This window comes from Larimichthys crocea, chromosome XIII, assembly GCF_000972845.2.
Source record: "Larimichthys crocea isolate SSNF chromosome XIII, L_crocea_2.0, whole genome shotgun sequence".
In the NCBI taxonomy this organism is placed as follows: Eukaryota; Metazoa; Chordata; class Actinopteri; family Sciaenidae; genus Larimichthys; species Larimichthys crocea.
The window spans coordinates 23,440,884-23,455,015 of NC_040023.1; the positions used below are offsets into that span (position 1 = coordinate 23,440,884).

The 14,132-nt window shown below is 39.7% G+C and overlaps 1 protein-coding gene across 1 annotated transcript in view; it reads left to right on the top strand.

Annotated features, from left to right (window-relative positions):
* Positions 1–10,224: 10,224 nt before the first annotated feature.
* trak1a (trafficking protein, kinesin binding 1a) overlaps positions 10,225–14,132 on the top strand; it is a 33,625-nt gene continuing 29,717 nt past the window's right edge. The window contains exon 1 of the mRNA XM_027286771.1: positions 10,225–10,440. The gene's annotated coding sequence lies outside the window, so the exon portion shown is untranslated. The remainder of the gene's footprint in view (positions 10,441–14,132) is intronic.

The window sequence follows — 14,132 nt, forward strand, 5'->3', positions numbered from 1 at the left end:
GACAACCTCCAAATGGCATATTCCCACGTTGCTAGGATACAAAAGTGGACACAACAGACGGAGCGCATGGAGTAGACCTGCAGCACCAATGACCAATAAAATGACTGTAATACAACTAATTAATTAAAAAGTTTATTACACAAATGTAAGTTTACAAAATACACAAATTTTCAAATCAACAGCTACAACTACGTGATTTTAAATATGATTTTATTTACATTTTAGGGGCCTTTCAATCTTTTTTTACCCCTTCAAACCTGAATTGTATTCATATTAATAAATTGTTTGTTATTTTTGTCCCTTGTCAAATATTCCTGTCCGAAAAACACGTGACTGTGCGTGCTCAAATGCAACAGCATGATATGTTACACCCATCCACCCGTCCCTCACCCCTCTCTCGCTTTCACACACACACACACACACACACACACACACACACACACACACACACACACACACACAGTAACAGAGAGTAGGTCTACAATTACGTCATGCATTGAATGAAACCGGCAGCGGGACACACAGCTCCCGTGACACTCATGAATGGATTTCATGCAGTCTGCAACTGTTGGAAATTGTGTAGTCATGTAGTCATGTGCGGATTCAACGACCCAAAACTGGTGAAGTTTTTCTGTTACATTTGAGCAGCAGCACCGTTTTCTTTAAGGCCCTAAGAACATTACTCCCTGCTAAGCAAACCGTAGCCTAATAGTAGATGCAGACCATTAATCAACATTATTACCTTTAAAAAATACGCTTTTGCCAGTTGCAGAATAAAACCTCCACACTGTTGTGTTGTAAAATCCCAGAAAATGACAAAATACAAAACAAGCATGGTAAAATATGTTTTAGAAACATTATAACATGTTATTGCATGTAGATGGAGAAAGAACGAACAACAGGGACAGCGAAAATCCTCTCAGTGCACAAAAGTTCAAACTTCCTAACCTGTAAGCTTATATAAAAATGCAAAGAGTACCACTTCCTGTGAGCGCATTTTATTCTAAAAAATAAAAGCAAGAAATGCATACAATTAAAATATTTTTTAAAAAGTATTGAACACCACCTTTGCCTCTTACAACATTATATAACTACATATGTAAGTGTAATGAACACAAATTTCTAGTAGGTGTTTTAACCCCTATGGTGATGTGCTATTTCGCTGATAGTCTTTTTGTGTGGTGAAGCTGCCACACCCAGATTACTCAAACTATCAAGAATGTATGTTTCATTAAGAAATTGCAAAAGTCTTCTCTTCAACTTCAGTGAGCTAACCAGCAAAGCCACTGTCTCCTACTGTCGACCACTGAGGCAGCTGTTTTTTATTTATTTATTTTTTTGTATTGTATGTAGTTTAATTTCAGTTTGGTCAGGAGAACACCAACAATGATTGACAAAGATAATGTCTTAATTTAAACTGGGAATATTTCAGATTTTGCTTTGGTTTGATGCCAGCATTCATGTTTTTTTTAATTTGAAAATATACTGTGTAAATAATCACATTTCCATAATGCCAAACTATCCTGTCCTTTCTTTTATGTTCAAAACATGTTTCCAATGCTTATTCGAATGCTCATCAAGATATAATAGATACAATTTATGAACACTGTTTTGTAAGAAAAATGACCAATTTAGGCGGACACCTCAGCATTACAGTGTGGTGAGTCAGGAGAGCAGGGTTCATCCTGTCTGTCTGTTTTCCATATCACACTTTCTACACTCTATCCAGACAAGCAGAGGGTTTACAAACGTTTAGCCTTTTGGGTTACTTATTTAATGAAGTGTAATGCTTGTGTAAATACAGTTTAATACATATATTGTGGACAAAACACTAACTAGCACTAACAATAGAAAAGTGACCAAAATGTATTTTCACGGCAGTTTATTTTGAAATCAGGCACACCGGATGTGGTTTCATATCTTTTCTACCTTAACTCAGCTCAGCCCATCAGCTTTGTTTCTATCAAGCGACTCAGTCACCTCTGCAAAGAAAGCCAAAAAAAATCAGCTGAAGTTTTGTGAACAGGCTCAGGACTGACTCTGAATTATTCGTAGGTTCACTTGGCTTGTTTTCCGCCTGACTGTGGCTTAACATTTTGACACCGGTGTTGTGTCGAAGTCTGTTCCCCATTCAGATAGTGTTTCCCGTAGCGGTGCCCTCCGCGGTTGGGGTTAGGTTAGGTTATGTTAAGGCGATGCAGAGATAACTGGTTGGGGGTTAGGGTAAGGTTGGGGTCAGGTTAAACATCTCAGAAGACGCCTGGTTGAGGTTAGGATTAAGTTTAGGTTTTTGTTAAGGCAAAGGAGGGGGACCCAGATCGACGGGGAAACCGACCTCAGCGAAACACCGGTCGTACAGCAGCGTTTTGGCTGAAGCACATCGTCAGTGAGACAAACGAAGCAAACCGGATTATTTTCCTCTTCAGTGAAGTCCGTGCTGTCTGCTAAAGCGGTAAGAAATCCTTTTGTGAGTTTGTGAACGGTCTCAGATTGAAAGTTTTAACATTATATGGTGATAGTGCTGGAGCAGGTGCAGCGTGCCACACGGTTCATGACAGGAACAGCTCATACTGAATAAAGTGCAAAGTTTTAACCAGTGTTAACCTTTTGTCGCTTTCGTCTGTCTCTGGCTGGCTAGCTCACCTGTATAATAGATGGCCCATGTGGTTTAGCACGAGGAGCGTGCATTGGTCTGATCTAATAAGTAGTTTGCTTTAGTTTGTCTGACTCACAGGTGAAAATGTCCAGCCTCGACAGTGTGTCACAGCAGCTTGTGGGCACCTTTTAATAAGATTGATTTCAGACTTAGGTAGGCCTAATCCTATCACTGTAAATCTGCCTCCACTCATTAAAAGTGACTGAAGTCCTCTCAGTCTCCATAAGCAGTCTGATTGATTATCACTTCTCAGACACTGTGACCATTCATGTCAAGTGACATGTTTATTATTATTCCTCTGGTCTGATCATTATATGAATCAAACTTGAATTTATATTTTCTTTCACAAATCAATAATAAAGAAGGAATGACCAAAAAAAAAAGAGTCTCAGGCCAGTTGAAGTTTTGTAAATCAGTTGCAACACATTCAGTGTGAGAGATATTGAGGGTTCAGTGATTTTTTATTTTACTGCAGTGACTCTGCTGAGGAGGAAAGTTTCTCAGCCTAAGAAGCTAAATATGGTCCCAGATGGTTGTGCCAACTAAACAGCACATGATCTGTGGAAGGCCTGTGTACCGTCTCACAGTTCGGACACACACACACACACAGCGGGCTTCACTATTAACACAGAGACTAACGAGAAGTTTCACATAACCAGAAGCTGGACCTGAACAGAAAGCTCGTATGTCTGACGGATAGAGCGACTGACAGATGGGCTGAGGGGGGTGTATTTGTTCTTATCTAACCTCTCTGTCTCACTACACACACACACACACACTCCTCAGATGTTCAAAGGCTTGCAACATATGGTACATCACTTGTCATAGACATGTGTGATATTAGTATTTTGTAACCCGTTTTCTAATAAGTCAAAATAAGTGTCCTTCCCAAAGACTGTACAGTATGCATTCGTTTATTTTGGTATGACATTCTACAAAGTGGGAAAATGATCAAGTGATGACAGAGAGTGAGCGCAATGTTCTACTCTGCCAGCTTTCATACAAGTGTGCTCCAGGCTGATGACCTTGTGTGTTGGTAGAAGTGTCTTTGAATGTACAGGAAAAGTCAAAGGTTGAATTTTATTTCTGCAAGAGGCCCTTAATAATGACTTCAAAGCTCGTTTACTGCACACTATCACTGTTGAGTAACTTTATGGATTTATGACTAGCTAAGTTTCTATAAAAAAGTTTAAAAACGCAAGAAAAAATCAGGTGGAACGACAATAAAAACTGCTGAGTGTGCACGTGTGTGTTTAATTAACACTGTTTGAGGGGTGAGAAGGTTTTATCAGTGGGCTGCCTTTGGGGTTTACTGATCATGACTGACACTTTGACTGGACTGATATGTTGTTGGCACCAAAATAGTATTTTAGCAACAGTGACTTTTACACAGTCACTTCTGCTACACATTAATTCCACCTGCTTGTGGAATTAAGTGGAAGTTTGTGGAATTTTGTGGAAGTGAGAAGTACGAAGTACATTCCAGCTTAGGATTATTATTTTTTTATTTGATCATGTGAAGGGTGAACATGATATTTATGGGGTGCAGCAGTAGCTCAGTCCATTGGGACTTGGCTTGGGAACCGGAGGGTGGCCGGTTCAAGCCCCGCATTGACCAAATATAGAAGGTGGACTGGTAGCTGGAGAGGTGCCAGTTCACCTCCTGGGCACTGCCGAGGTGATCTGGTGACTGANAGGGTGGCCGGTTCAGGCCCCGCATGGACCAAATATGGAACGTGGACTGGTAGCTGGAGAGCTAGGTGATCTGATGACTGATCCCCCCCAACTGCCCATCACTCCATCTCTCTCCATAATTGCATGCCATGGCTTTGAGCATTTGTACTGCATGTGTGTCTGTGTCAAAAAATGCATGTAAAAATAAAAAGAATTTCCCCGTCGTGGGATCAATAAAGTATATCTTCTTCTTTTTATGGATAATCCTAATTTAATCTAATTAAATATCGTGTTACACTACAACTGCAGTCAAAGTGATGTTCTAAACTGCTGTAGCAAGCACAAATGAAATAAGGCACTTATGAAACAGCCTATAAAAAAACTATTTGTTACAGCTAGAAGGAAAGTGATTGTACTTAGTTCACGCAGAGTGATACAGTGTAATATATTGTTGAGGACATGGTGGTGTTAAGTCCAAGAGTAATTTTAATGCAATCAAACCATCAAAGCTCTACATTCACTACACATCTACATCAAAAAAGATGATTTATTTTCAGCGTCAGCGTTACTGTTTATTGAACTGAGCCGAAGTGATGCAGCTGTCTGTGTGAAGCATATGAATCGGAGGTTATAGTCAATCACACCAAAGTGTGTGTCAGACGCAGACCTAGCTGAAATATATAGGCGAAGCTTACTGCAGAAGACAATTTACACACAGCACTGCAGCCGCTTCTTATATTGGATTTCAAATACTTCATATGATTGCCAGAAGTTTTGTCTTTCTCTTCCCTCTCCTTCTTCGAAAACATAAGTATAAAACAAATTTATCAGAACTTTAACTCAGGCCTTGTATACAATGTATGATTAAAATCAACACTGCTGAAGTCTGAAAGATTTAGACAGACTCCTCTGCTGTGCCAGCTTTGTTCAATCCCAACAGAACTAGACAAACAGTCTAATATTAGTTGTGTAGTTTCTGTACACCTATCTGTCTTTCTCTCTATTCCTCATCCCTCTATCTTCCTTTCCATCTATCTTCTTCCCGGATGTGATTTCCTCCTTCCCGTTCAGTGTGGTATAAAGCAGAGACAGCAAAGCTTTCAAACGGGTTGTACTGTCAAACGTACAGTACATGAACCATCAGTCCTTTTCCACTCTACTGTGCTGTTGAACAACAAAATACATTTTTGTTTTTCACTAGCAAAACACTCTTTGGCCAAGAGGTGTTCAGGTCTGACATTGCAAGGGATTTAAGGGATTTCGGAAAGGATGTCTCAACTTCCTTTGACAGATCATGTGACTTGTTGGTCTTTAAAACACAGCTTCCTTCTTCTCATCTCACTTTAACTTCTCTCTTGGTTCCTCTTTGTCTCTGCTTCCTGTGAAGGCACACTTGAAGTGAGGCTGTGTGTGTTTCTGTGAGTTACAGTATAAGGTCTCTGACAACAAGCTTGCTAGATTGTAGTTTTAAGAAAAACGAAGAATTGGTTGCAGTGTGCTTGGAGATGAAGCGAATAAACACGTTTTACTATCTGTTTGCACCTTGTCTCTATTTATCCTGTCATACATTTTTTTATCGGTCATTGAATAGACCTTTTTCACGGCAGCCATTTTGACATGAAATAGTAGGTAAAACTCTTATCATCATACTAATTAAGGTTCTGTTCCATTCAGGTCAAACATGCAACTGTGCTTTGGCTCACTGGAAGGTCTCTGCTGCAATAAATGGAACTTAACCTTTTTTTTTTAGCTGTTAGCTGATTAGATAATTGTCCTGCTGGTTGGAGAGGAGAGATGTCCGTCAAGCTCAGTCTATACACGCCCACACTGTCACCACCTGTTTGTTTTTACATTGGGTCATCACACAATGAAACAGTATTGTAATAAAATAGAAGTGTTCTGAACACATGTACAGATGATTGACATGCACTAAATAATTTGCAACCTTTTATCAACCTTTGCCACTGACAAGAGAACAACATGCGACACTGAGAGCTACATCTAACAAACTAAATAACTCTGTTAATATAATACAAGCTAGCTAACTTGAACCCAGGCAAGCCTAAAATACGGCCTGTGAAGATCTTCTGAATGTACTGTTGGAGACACTTAATGTAAGCTGAATGGAAGGGCTGCAGCTTGTACTTTATTCACAGCCTCAGACATTTTGTTGGAACCCTAATCCTAAGATTTTCAATTAAAACGTTGCATTCTTCAATCCTCAAAAAACAGTTTTACCAAACAGGTATTGTTTACTGTGAGTTATGAATGTATTTTTATGCAAATATAAACACTTGAAGACATTTTCATCTGCACCCAGTATTTCTTCTTTCTCAATCTTTCATTGCTTCGTTAATGTCTGGAACCTAGCGGAGGCTTATAGAAGTTGCTGGAGACTGAGGGACTTTGACATAATCTGATTAGAGAGAAAAGACTGAGGTATAAAATGAAACTCAGCCTTGAGCTGAAGGGAATTAAAGAGAAATTTGAGTCCATGCTCCCGTCGGGTCATGACCGATTTACACTGAGAATAAAAACATAGAACATTTATTCAAATGGTACCTGAAGGTCTGTGCTTTTATGGTTACTGTGTATTTAAGTTATCTTCTACACAGGATAATGTAATGAGCAACCAAGGTTTACTGTGCTCTCTTGATTTATACCAGCTCCTAATAACTGATGGTTTTATGGCAGGTTGTTGATCATCTCACCATGGTGAAGAAGGAGGCAGTTTTCACTCACATTTTTACAGCTGACATATCTTAGTTTCTAACCACTGAGGAATTAGGCAGCCCGTGTTAGCCATCTGTCACAATTTCTGTAATATGTCTGCTGATTTCAGAATCTTGAATCATCCTCCCAAGTGTTTCATAACTTGGCCATTCAGAGGAAGTTGTTTATGAGGTACACAGTATTTCCTGTATCGGTGCTGCATCTTATAGCCTGTCACAGACGGATCACCACTGAAAACAGTTATCCATCAGCATGACCTTCACACACACAGACACACATTAAATGGCTTGAAGCCATCACTACTCCAAGCCAAAGCTCTCTAAATGATCAGCGATTTAAAGTAAGGAAATCGCCCCCAGCAAGGACAAACCTCAGCACTCAGCTGCTGAAAAGTGCTGCAGAGGCATGTTTTATGAATTGATTTATTGACTGTCATAGTAACCGACAGTAGACAGACTAATGTTTTAAAACATCTAAGCAAACTGACTGCAAACGATTCATGCTTGCATGTGATTGCGCTTCATGGCGAGGCATACCATTTGTTATTTTGTTGTTTGAGAATGGCACATCTTTTTCTGTGTGCATGTATTACTGCGTATTTGTAAATGTATGTATACATTTTTTGCTTGGTAAGAAGTGTATCCACTACAGTTTATATTGGACATTTTCATGTTTTAAGTTCCTGATGTGTGTCTGTCTGCATCGACAGAGATGACCAGGTCATTTGATGTGAGGTTCTTAAGGAGGTCAAGTTACAACACCAAACACTCAGACCATTGAGCTCGGCCTTGACTCAGTCTTCTTAGGGCTGTGGATGGAAAGACTTTTTAGTGTTGTTCCTAACAGAGGTTTGGGTGGTGCGACTCTTTTTTTTTTCCTTTAGGAGGCGAGAATGAATATTTGTGGTCTGTGTTGTAATGTCCATATTGTTGCAGGCAGGAGTAACTGATTAACACAAGGCATTGAGAAATCCTCACAAGACATCATTGTTTGACGGTCTTCTCCTGACACTGGACTAAGATTGAATACTCTGCCTGTACACCAATGGACATACAGTTCTTTTAGGCATCATTAAGAACAATTTGGACTGTAAATGGTTATTCCCTTCCTTATGATTTCATCTATTCATTGTTTTTTGATGAATAATTTCACATTCTAGTTAAAAAAAAGAAGGAAAAAAAACGAATTTTTTGGACTAAGACCAAAAAATATGTAATTACATGTAAAACTAAACGTGCAGTGAACCAGCACTGCAAAAAACTTGTCAAGAGAAAGAATGTGGAAAACCACAGACCACCTCTGGAGAGAAATTGAAGTTACTATTGTGTTTTTGACCAGCTTCTCCATCAGTCCATTGAAATCTGCCGCCCACTTCCTCTAAACTCAACCCAACCCCTGTCATTGTGAGACCTGCTGGACTGGACTGTACAGGGTGATACTGTTATGGCTATAACATATTAGCTCCTGGTACTTTAATCCTGGTACTGTTGAATTTGGAAATATTGTACTGCTTGGTCAGCAGTACTGCAATTATAATGACATCATTTAATCAGAACACTGGCTATAAGAGAGACTCTTGTGGAAGCTTTTCGTGGAGAAACGTGTCATCGCAGCCTGCCATATGTTCTACAGTGACTGTATTCTTTGTTGTCATTAGCAACAGTGTTTTGACACTTGGATGTCCTAAATAATAGAAACTGTGTGACCCAAATACTGCTTCCCGCAAGCCATCAGGATCTGACTCAATATGTCTAAGAGGAGTCTGCAGTGGAAAAGGAAAGATGGTGACGTATAGAGATGTGTGTAGATAAATACAGGACAGAGAAAAAAAGTAGAAGGAGAGGGAGGGTGTGGTACAACAAAACTACAGCTGTATTTTTATTGATGACAGAGAGACATTGAGTCAAGGTGTACATATCAAGCAACTTGTCTTGTGGGACATGTGGTGTGTGTTTTGAAGAGCTGACTATTAATAGAAAGTTCCTCTTCAAAGCTGGGCTGGGAGCGATATGATTGTGTTGTACTTTTTTTTTTGTGTGTGTGTCACTGACATATTTGCTTAGTTGTTGTTTTCCAAAGTAAACCAGTAATCCAATGATTTCTTACAACTATATAATATACTGTACTAATATGATATTTTACTGCTCTTGAATCATTTGCTTCTTTAGATCTACTTCATCTGTTTGATGCTGATGTGCGTTAGGTGACTGTACTCACTGTACTCTGTCTGTATTCACTCCTTCTCTTTGCTGTTCCATTATATTCAAACATACAAGGGGTCAAAGGTTTATTCGGGTCACCTCACACCTGTACAATACAACAGCTGTCAGCTGTACAGTACCGCCATAAAACTCTGTGGAGCTGATATGTTGTTGTAATTATGATACTCTAGTTAGTGGTGGTGTTGCACTAGACTGCATTTATGGATTAATTAATCATTTAAATCATTTTTCAAGCAAACACAGTGAAACAATTTTTATGCTTTCAAGCTCTGCTTTGTCATATATAATCATAAACTGGATATATTTTATAGTTTCAGTCTGTTGATCAAAAGTAAAAACTAGGCATTTTAACACTTTTTTTAGGATGGACTTTTTCTTACAATTTCTTGACATTTTAAAAGCTAACAATGCATTTATTAATAAAAAAAAGAATTTGATTTATTACAGGGCTGTTGTACTGGATTGTATTAGACTGTATGCTTAATAAACTAATAACACAGTGAAGTCATGTCTATAGTTATCTACACTGTGTGTTATGTTTATGAACCAGTCAGCCAACATGCAGATGAGTGTGACATTATGTCTATAAATATGACTGGTTTCCTGCATGTGAGTGAGAAAAAGAGAGGGGGTTGTTTTTAGTCACCCTTTGCACGTGTAATAATAATTTTGCAAAAATCTTTTTGAATCTTTTTGCAAAAATAATACAATTCTAAGTTAAGTCTTCTCACCCTGTCTTTCTCCTTTCTGTTTCAGGTATGCAGTGAATAAGCGTGTGATTTGGATTCTGGTCCTGGTTCTGCTACTCCCACCGGTCCTGTGCTCAAGCATCCTGACCAGTTTTGTTCTCTCCAGTCCAATAATCAAGACAAATCTCATTTGGTTTTGTCCCATTCCAAGTTCTGTCAATGGCTGGTCGTGTTTTAAATCGGTAACCACTCAGCGCCAAGCTGGACCTCCAGACTTCGCCTCCCCACACCTGCTCCTCTGCCCCACACCCTAAAAACTCTCCTGAACACACACCACAGCTCCACAACTTAGGGCTCCGATTGATCAGCGAAGAGGAGGAAGAGGAGGAGTATGTCAGTGAAGCAAGTCTGCCTGCTGCACTCCAGGAGCTTACAGCCACCTACAGAGATGCAGAGACCATTACTGGTAATGTTGCGTGCATACGTTATAAACATAGGGAGACAAAACTTACTGGAATCCATTTAGCAGTGTTGAATCAGCACTAGATCCATAAATATATAATTCGACGGTTACAAATGATAGTCAATAAAGTAGAGCATAGAGTCGTGTATGAAAGAAAAACTACATCAGAGTGAACTCAGTCCCAATCTGTGTGTGTGTGTGTGTGTGTGTGTGTGTGTGTGTGTGTGTGTCATGTGGCGCTGTGAGAAACAGTCCCTCTCTGTGACCCTTTCTAATGTCACATCCTGTCAGTAAAGCAGCTCCAGGGGACGTCAGCTCTGTGTAGAAGCCAGCCTATGGAAAGAGCTCCCAGTGGACTCTCTCTTTACTCTTTCACTCATCTCCCCTTCTCTTTTTTTTCTCATCACTAAATCTTCTCTCTAAGGGAGCAAGGGGGACATGCATGTCTTGTCCCCAGTGGTCAGAATTTAGCTTTGCTTTGCCTCATCTTTACAGTGTGAATGAAGCTGTCTGGACCAAGTATCTTTCAGATGACTTTAACAACTGTAACACACAAATGATTCAAATATATTGATTCGACTTTTTTTTTTCTTGCAGTGCTAATCATGCAGCAGTAACCTTGAAAAAGTCACAATACAAATCTTCTAGGATAATAGTTTAATGACTGAATGGAGCTGAGACTCCAGCACTTTGCTACTTCTAAGGAGAACTGTGAAGTGTAACAGTGCTAAGACACTGTTTAATAGGGAGTTTAGGACCCTGAGGACCAGTAAGGAATGAGCCCAGACGAGGCCAAAGGGAGCTGGCCAAAAGCCATTTCAACAAGGCCATTAAGGTGGTCAAGCACTTGTACAGAACCAGGCTATTTTCACACATAAACAACAGGAAAAGGCCCTTTTTGTAGTTTCCTAAAGTGAACACCCTACCACCCATGACCATGATCTCAGTTCCTTGTATTATTGCCTTCATCCTCACACGAGCCACGGAGAAAGTCATTAAGACACAAGGAGCTTTTGTTGAACTCTCTCACCTTGAACACTCAGAAACTTGGCTCTACTGTTCATCCATTCATCCATCGAATCCCTTTCCAAATGAGTATAACCTTTCACGGGGTCCTGCAGTGCTGGTGCCTATACTGGTCTACATTTGGCATGACACTGGTTACATTCAGGAAAGGTCATCAGTTTCACATACAGATAGCCAACCATTCACATTTACAGTATAGGCAATTTAGAGTTTTCAGTTCACCAAGCAGAGGAAACCGGAGCACCTGAGGGAAACCCATACGGTGTATGCACAAGCATAATGAGGCTTTACACAGATGGTATTCTTGCAGAGCTGGTGCTCTGGTGCAGCTGGTACAGTGCTTTGGTTTACTAACTTCAGACATTCAGAGGCGTCTTGGAGGTAGAACTGCATCTGCTGTACTATATACTAGCTGTGATGGTCGCTGTTAACTGATCTTTAATCTGCTATACTAGAACAATGTTCTGATTAACAAACAAACATTGGGTGGGTGCAACAACCGACAGTATATTTTGCAAAGACAAATGGTGAAATGGCATGTTGGTAATATCTACTGAAGTCATGTGGCTTCAACACTGTAGTCATTTCAGGACAGTTGAGGTCAGGTCAGCGTTGCCATCTGCTGGTATGATAGGATCACTATAACAAACGCCACTCTCCATTCACAGTTCGATGTATAATCTGTTCCAGTTTGAGTTCTGTCTTGCCTCTCTGTCTGTTACGTCTAACTCTCTAGTTGAATACTTCCTTGGAGCGAGTTTGTGTGGAAGTGTGTGTGTGTATGTGTGTGTAATTTCATCAAGTCTACAGGATGAATGAACACAAAGAGCTGAATAGAGCAGCTCATTGCCATGGGGCAGTTCCTGGGCATGAGGTTAATTCTCCGTGGTTACCAGCCAGCAGTGATGTAAAGAGTTGAGCAACTGTGAAATTATGGGATGCTCGGTGAGGAGAGTGAGATCAGGAACAAACGGGCAGACAGAGAACTTGAGTGAAGTTATGTAAGTGGACACACAGAGTAGAATCCAAATTGCAGAGTCTGCTTCCTGACTCGCACTGGTGTGGTCATTGCAGAAACTTTTCCACAGCATTGCATATTCATCTTGAAATTATTTTATGATCTTTTGCATCAGAGTATAAAATCCTGAAAACATTGTTTGTGACAAATTCAGTCAGACTGACAACAGACTTAACAAAGGAGTGCACAAGTGTTACTTGTTTTCTCTGTTTGCTATTCTGTCTCATTCTTCAAGATCATGAAATGGGTGCTGTCAGCACGTGATGCATGTTTACATATTTGTTATTGTCCACATGTCCTGTCATGTCCATGTCTCCTCACTTTGTTGTTTCCAGCTCTTGCTTCTTGCCTGACACTACAAAACAGGAGCTCTAAAAGAGTTGTCAGATTGTCAGAGTTGTCATATTATATTCCAGTTAAACATTTTACATTTACATTTTCTGTTTTCTTGTATTGTCATACAAAAATATCAACTCAGGATTAAAATACAGTTCCTCCAGTAAGACCGTCATGAAGTATTTTAAATTACTCCTTTCCACCTAATGTTCAGCCTTTTACTAAAATCCCACAAAATGTCCAACAACTAATCGGAAATCCCAGCTTAAAGTTATATCCAGAAAATCTGATACGTGGAACTGCTTTCGGATCAGTTCTGCTGATGAGGTGAAATAGTCATTGCTCCATCTTGACTATTAACCAAACCAGCACATGAGCATATCTTGTGTCACCATACAGCATTGAAATCACAAACAGCCCATGTTAGTGTCACCTGTTGTAGCCTAACCAGCAGTGCTATCATGTCTGGCATTTATATTATGGTTTGCTGCTTGGGTCAGTCGACTTTACCACAGTGAAGTCAGTTGAAGACCAAAGTAACCAAAGTTTTGTAATGTAATTTTGACACCAGAATAGATAGTTGTTTGTTCTTATGTAATTCATATATAAGCACCAGAATGCCCACTAAGTATTAAAAAGTATTTATCATTCTGTTATATTTCCTTGTGGTGAAATATACATCTGCATTCAAACGTGTACTTCCACTCTGACCCCACATAGGGTAACACATTAATGAAGAATGACATACACATACTTGACTCTGAGATTTACATCATTGGTGACATCTGAACACCTTGGTACAGCACATAGATCCTGTAAGCTGCCAGTGATATTTGACCACATTGACGCACTCTCTCTGTGACCAGCGGCGACTTTTAACTGTAGCCCAGTCTAATTCTGGGCAGGGCTGTGCTGCATGTCCTTGAGAACAACACTGAAGTATTTGGTTGAATGGCTCTAATAGGAAAACTGGTGTTACCAGATTTTAGTTGTTGTGTTGACTTTTCTCATGAAAGGCACATAGAGTGTCTCTTTCTTATAAATGCATACAGATTTTTCAATGTTTCAGGATGAAACAGGACATTAAAAACAACCTCTCACCAGGAATACACCAATACCTGAACGCACTTGATTGATGCTAATATCCAAAGTTGCTTTTGTTTCTCTGGATTAGTTTTACCAGACATCAAGTCACAAGTGTGGGTGCAAATATGCTTACTAAAAATGTTAAACATTTTGATCACTGAATATTTTGTGAAATTATAATAAAGCGTTTGTTCAAGTTTTCTTAACTGATGATGATGATGATGATTAT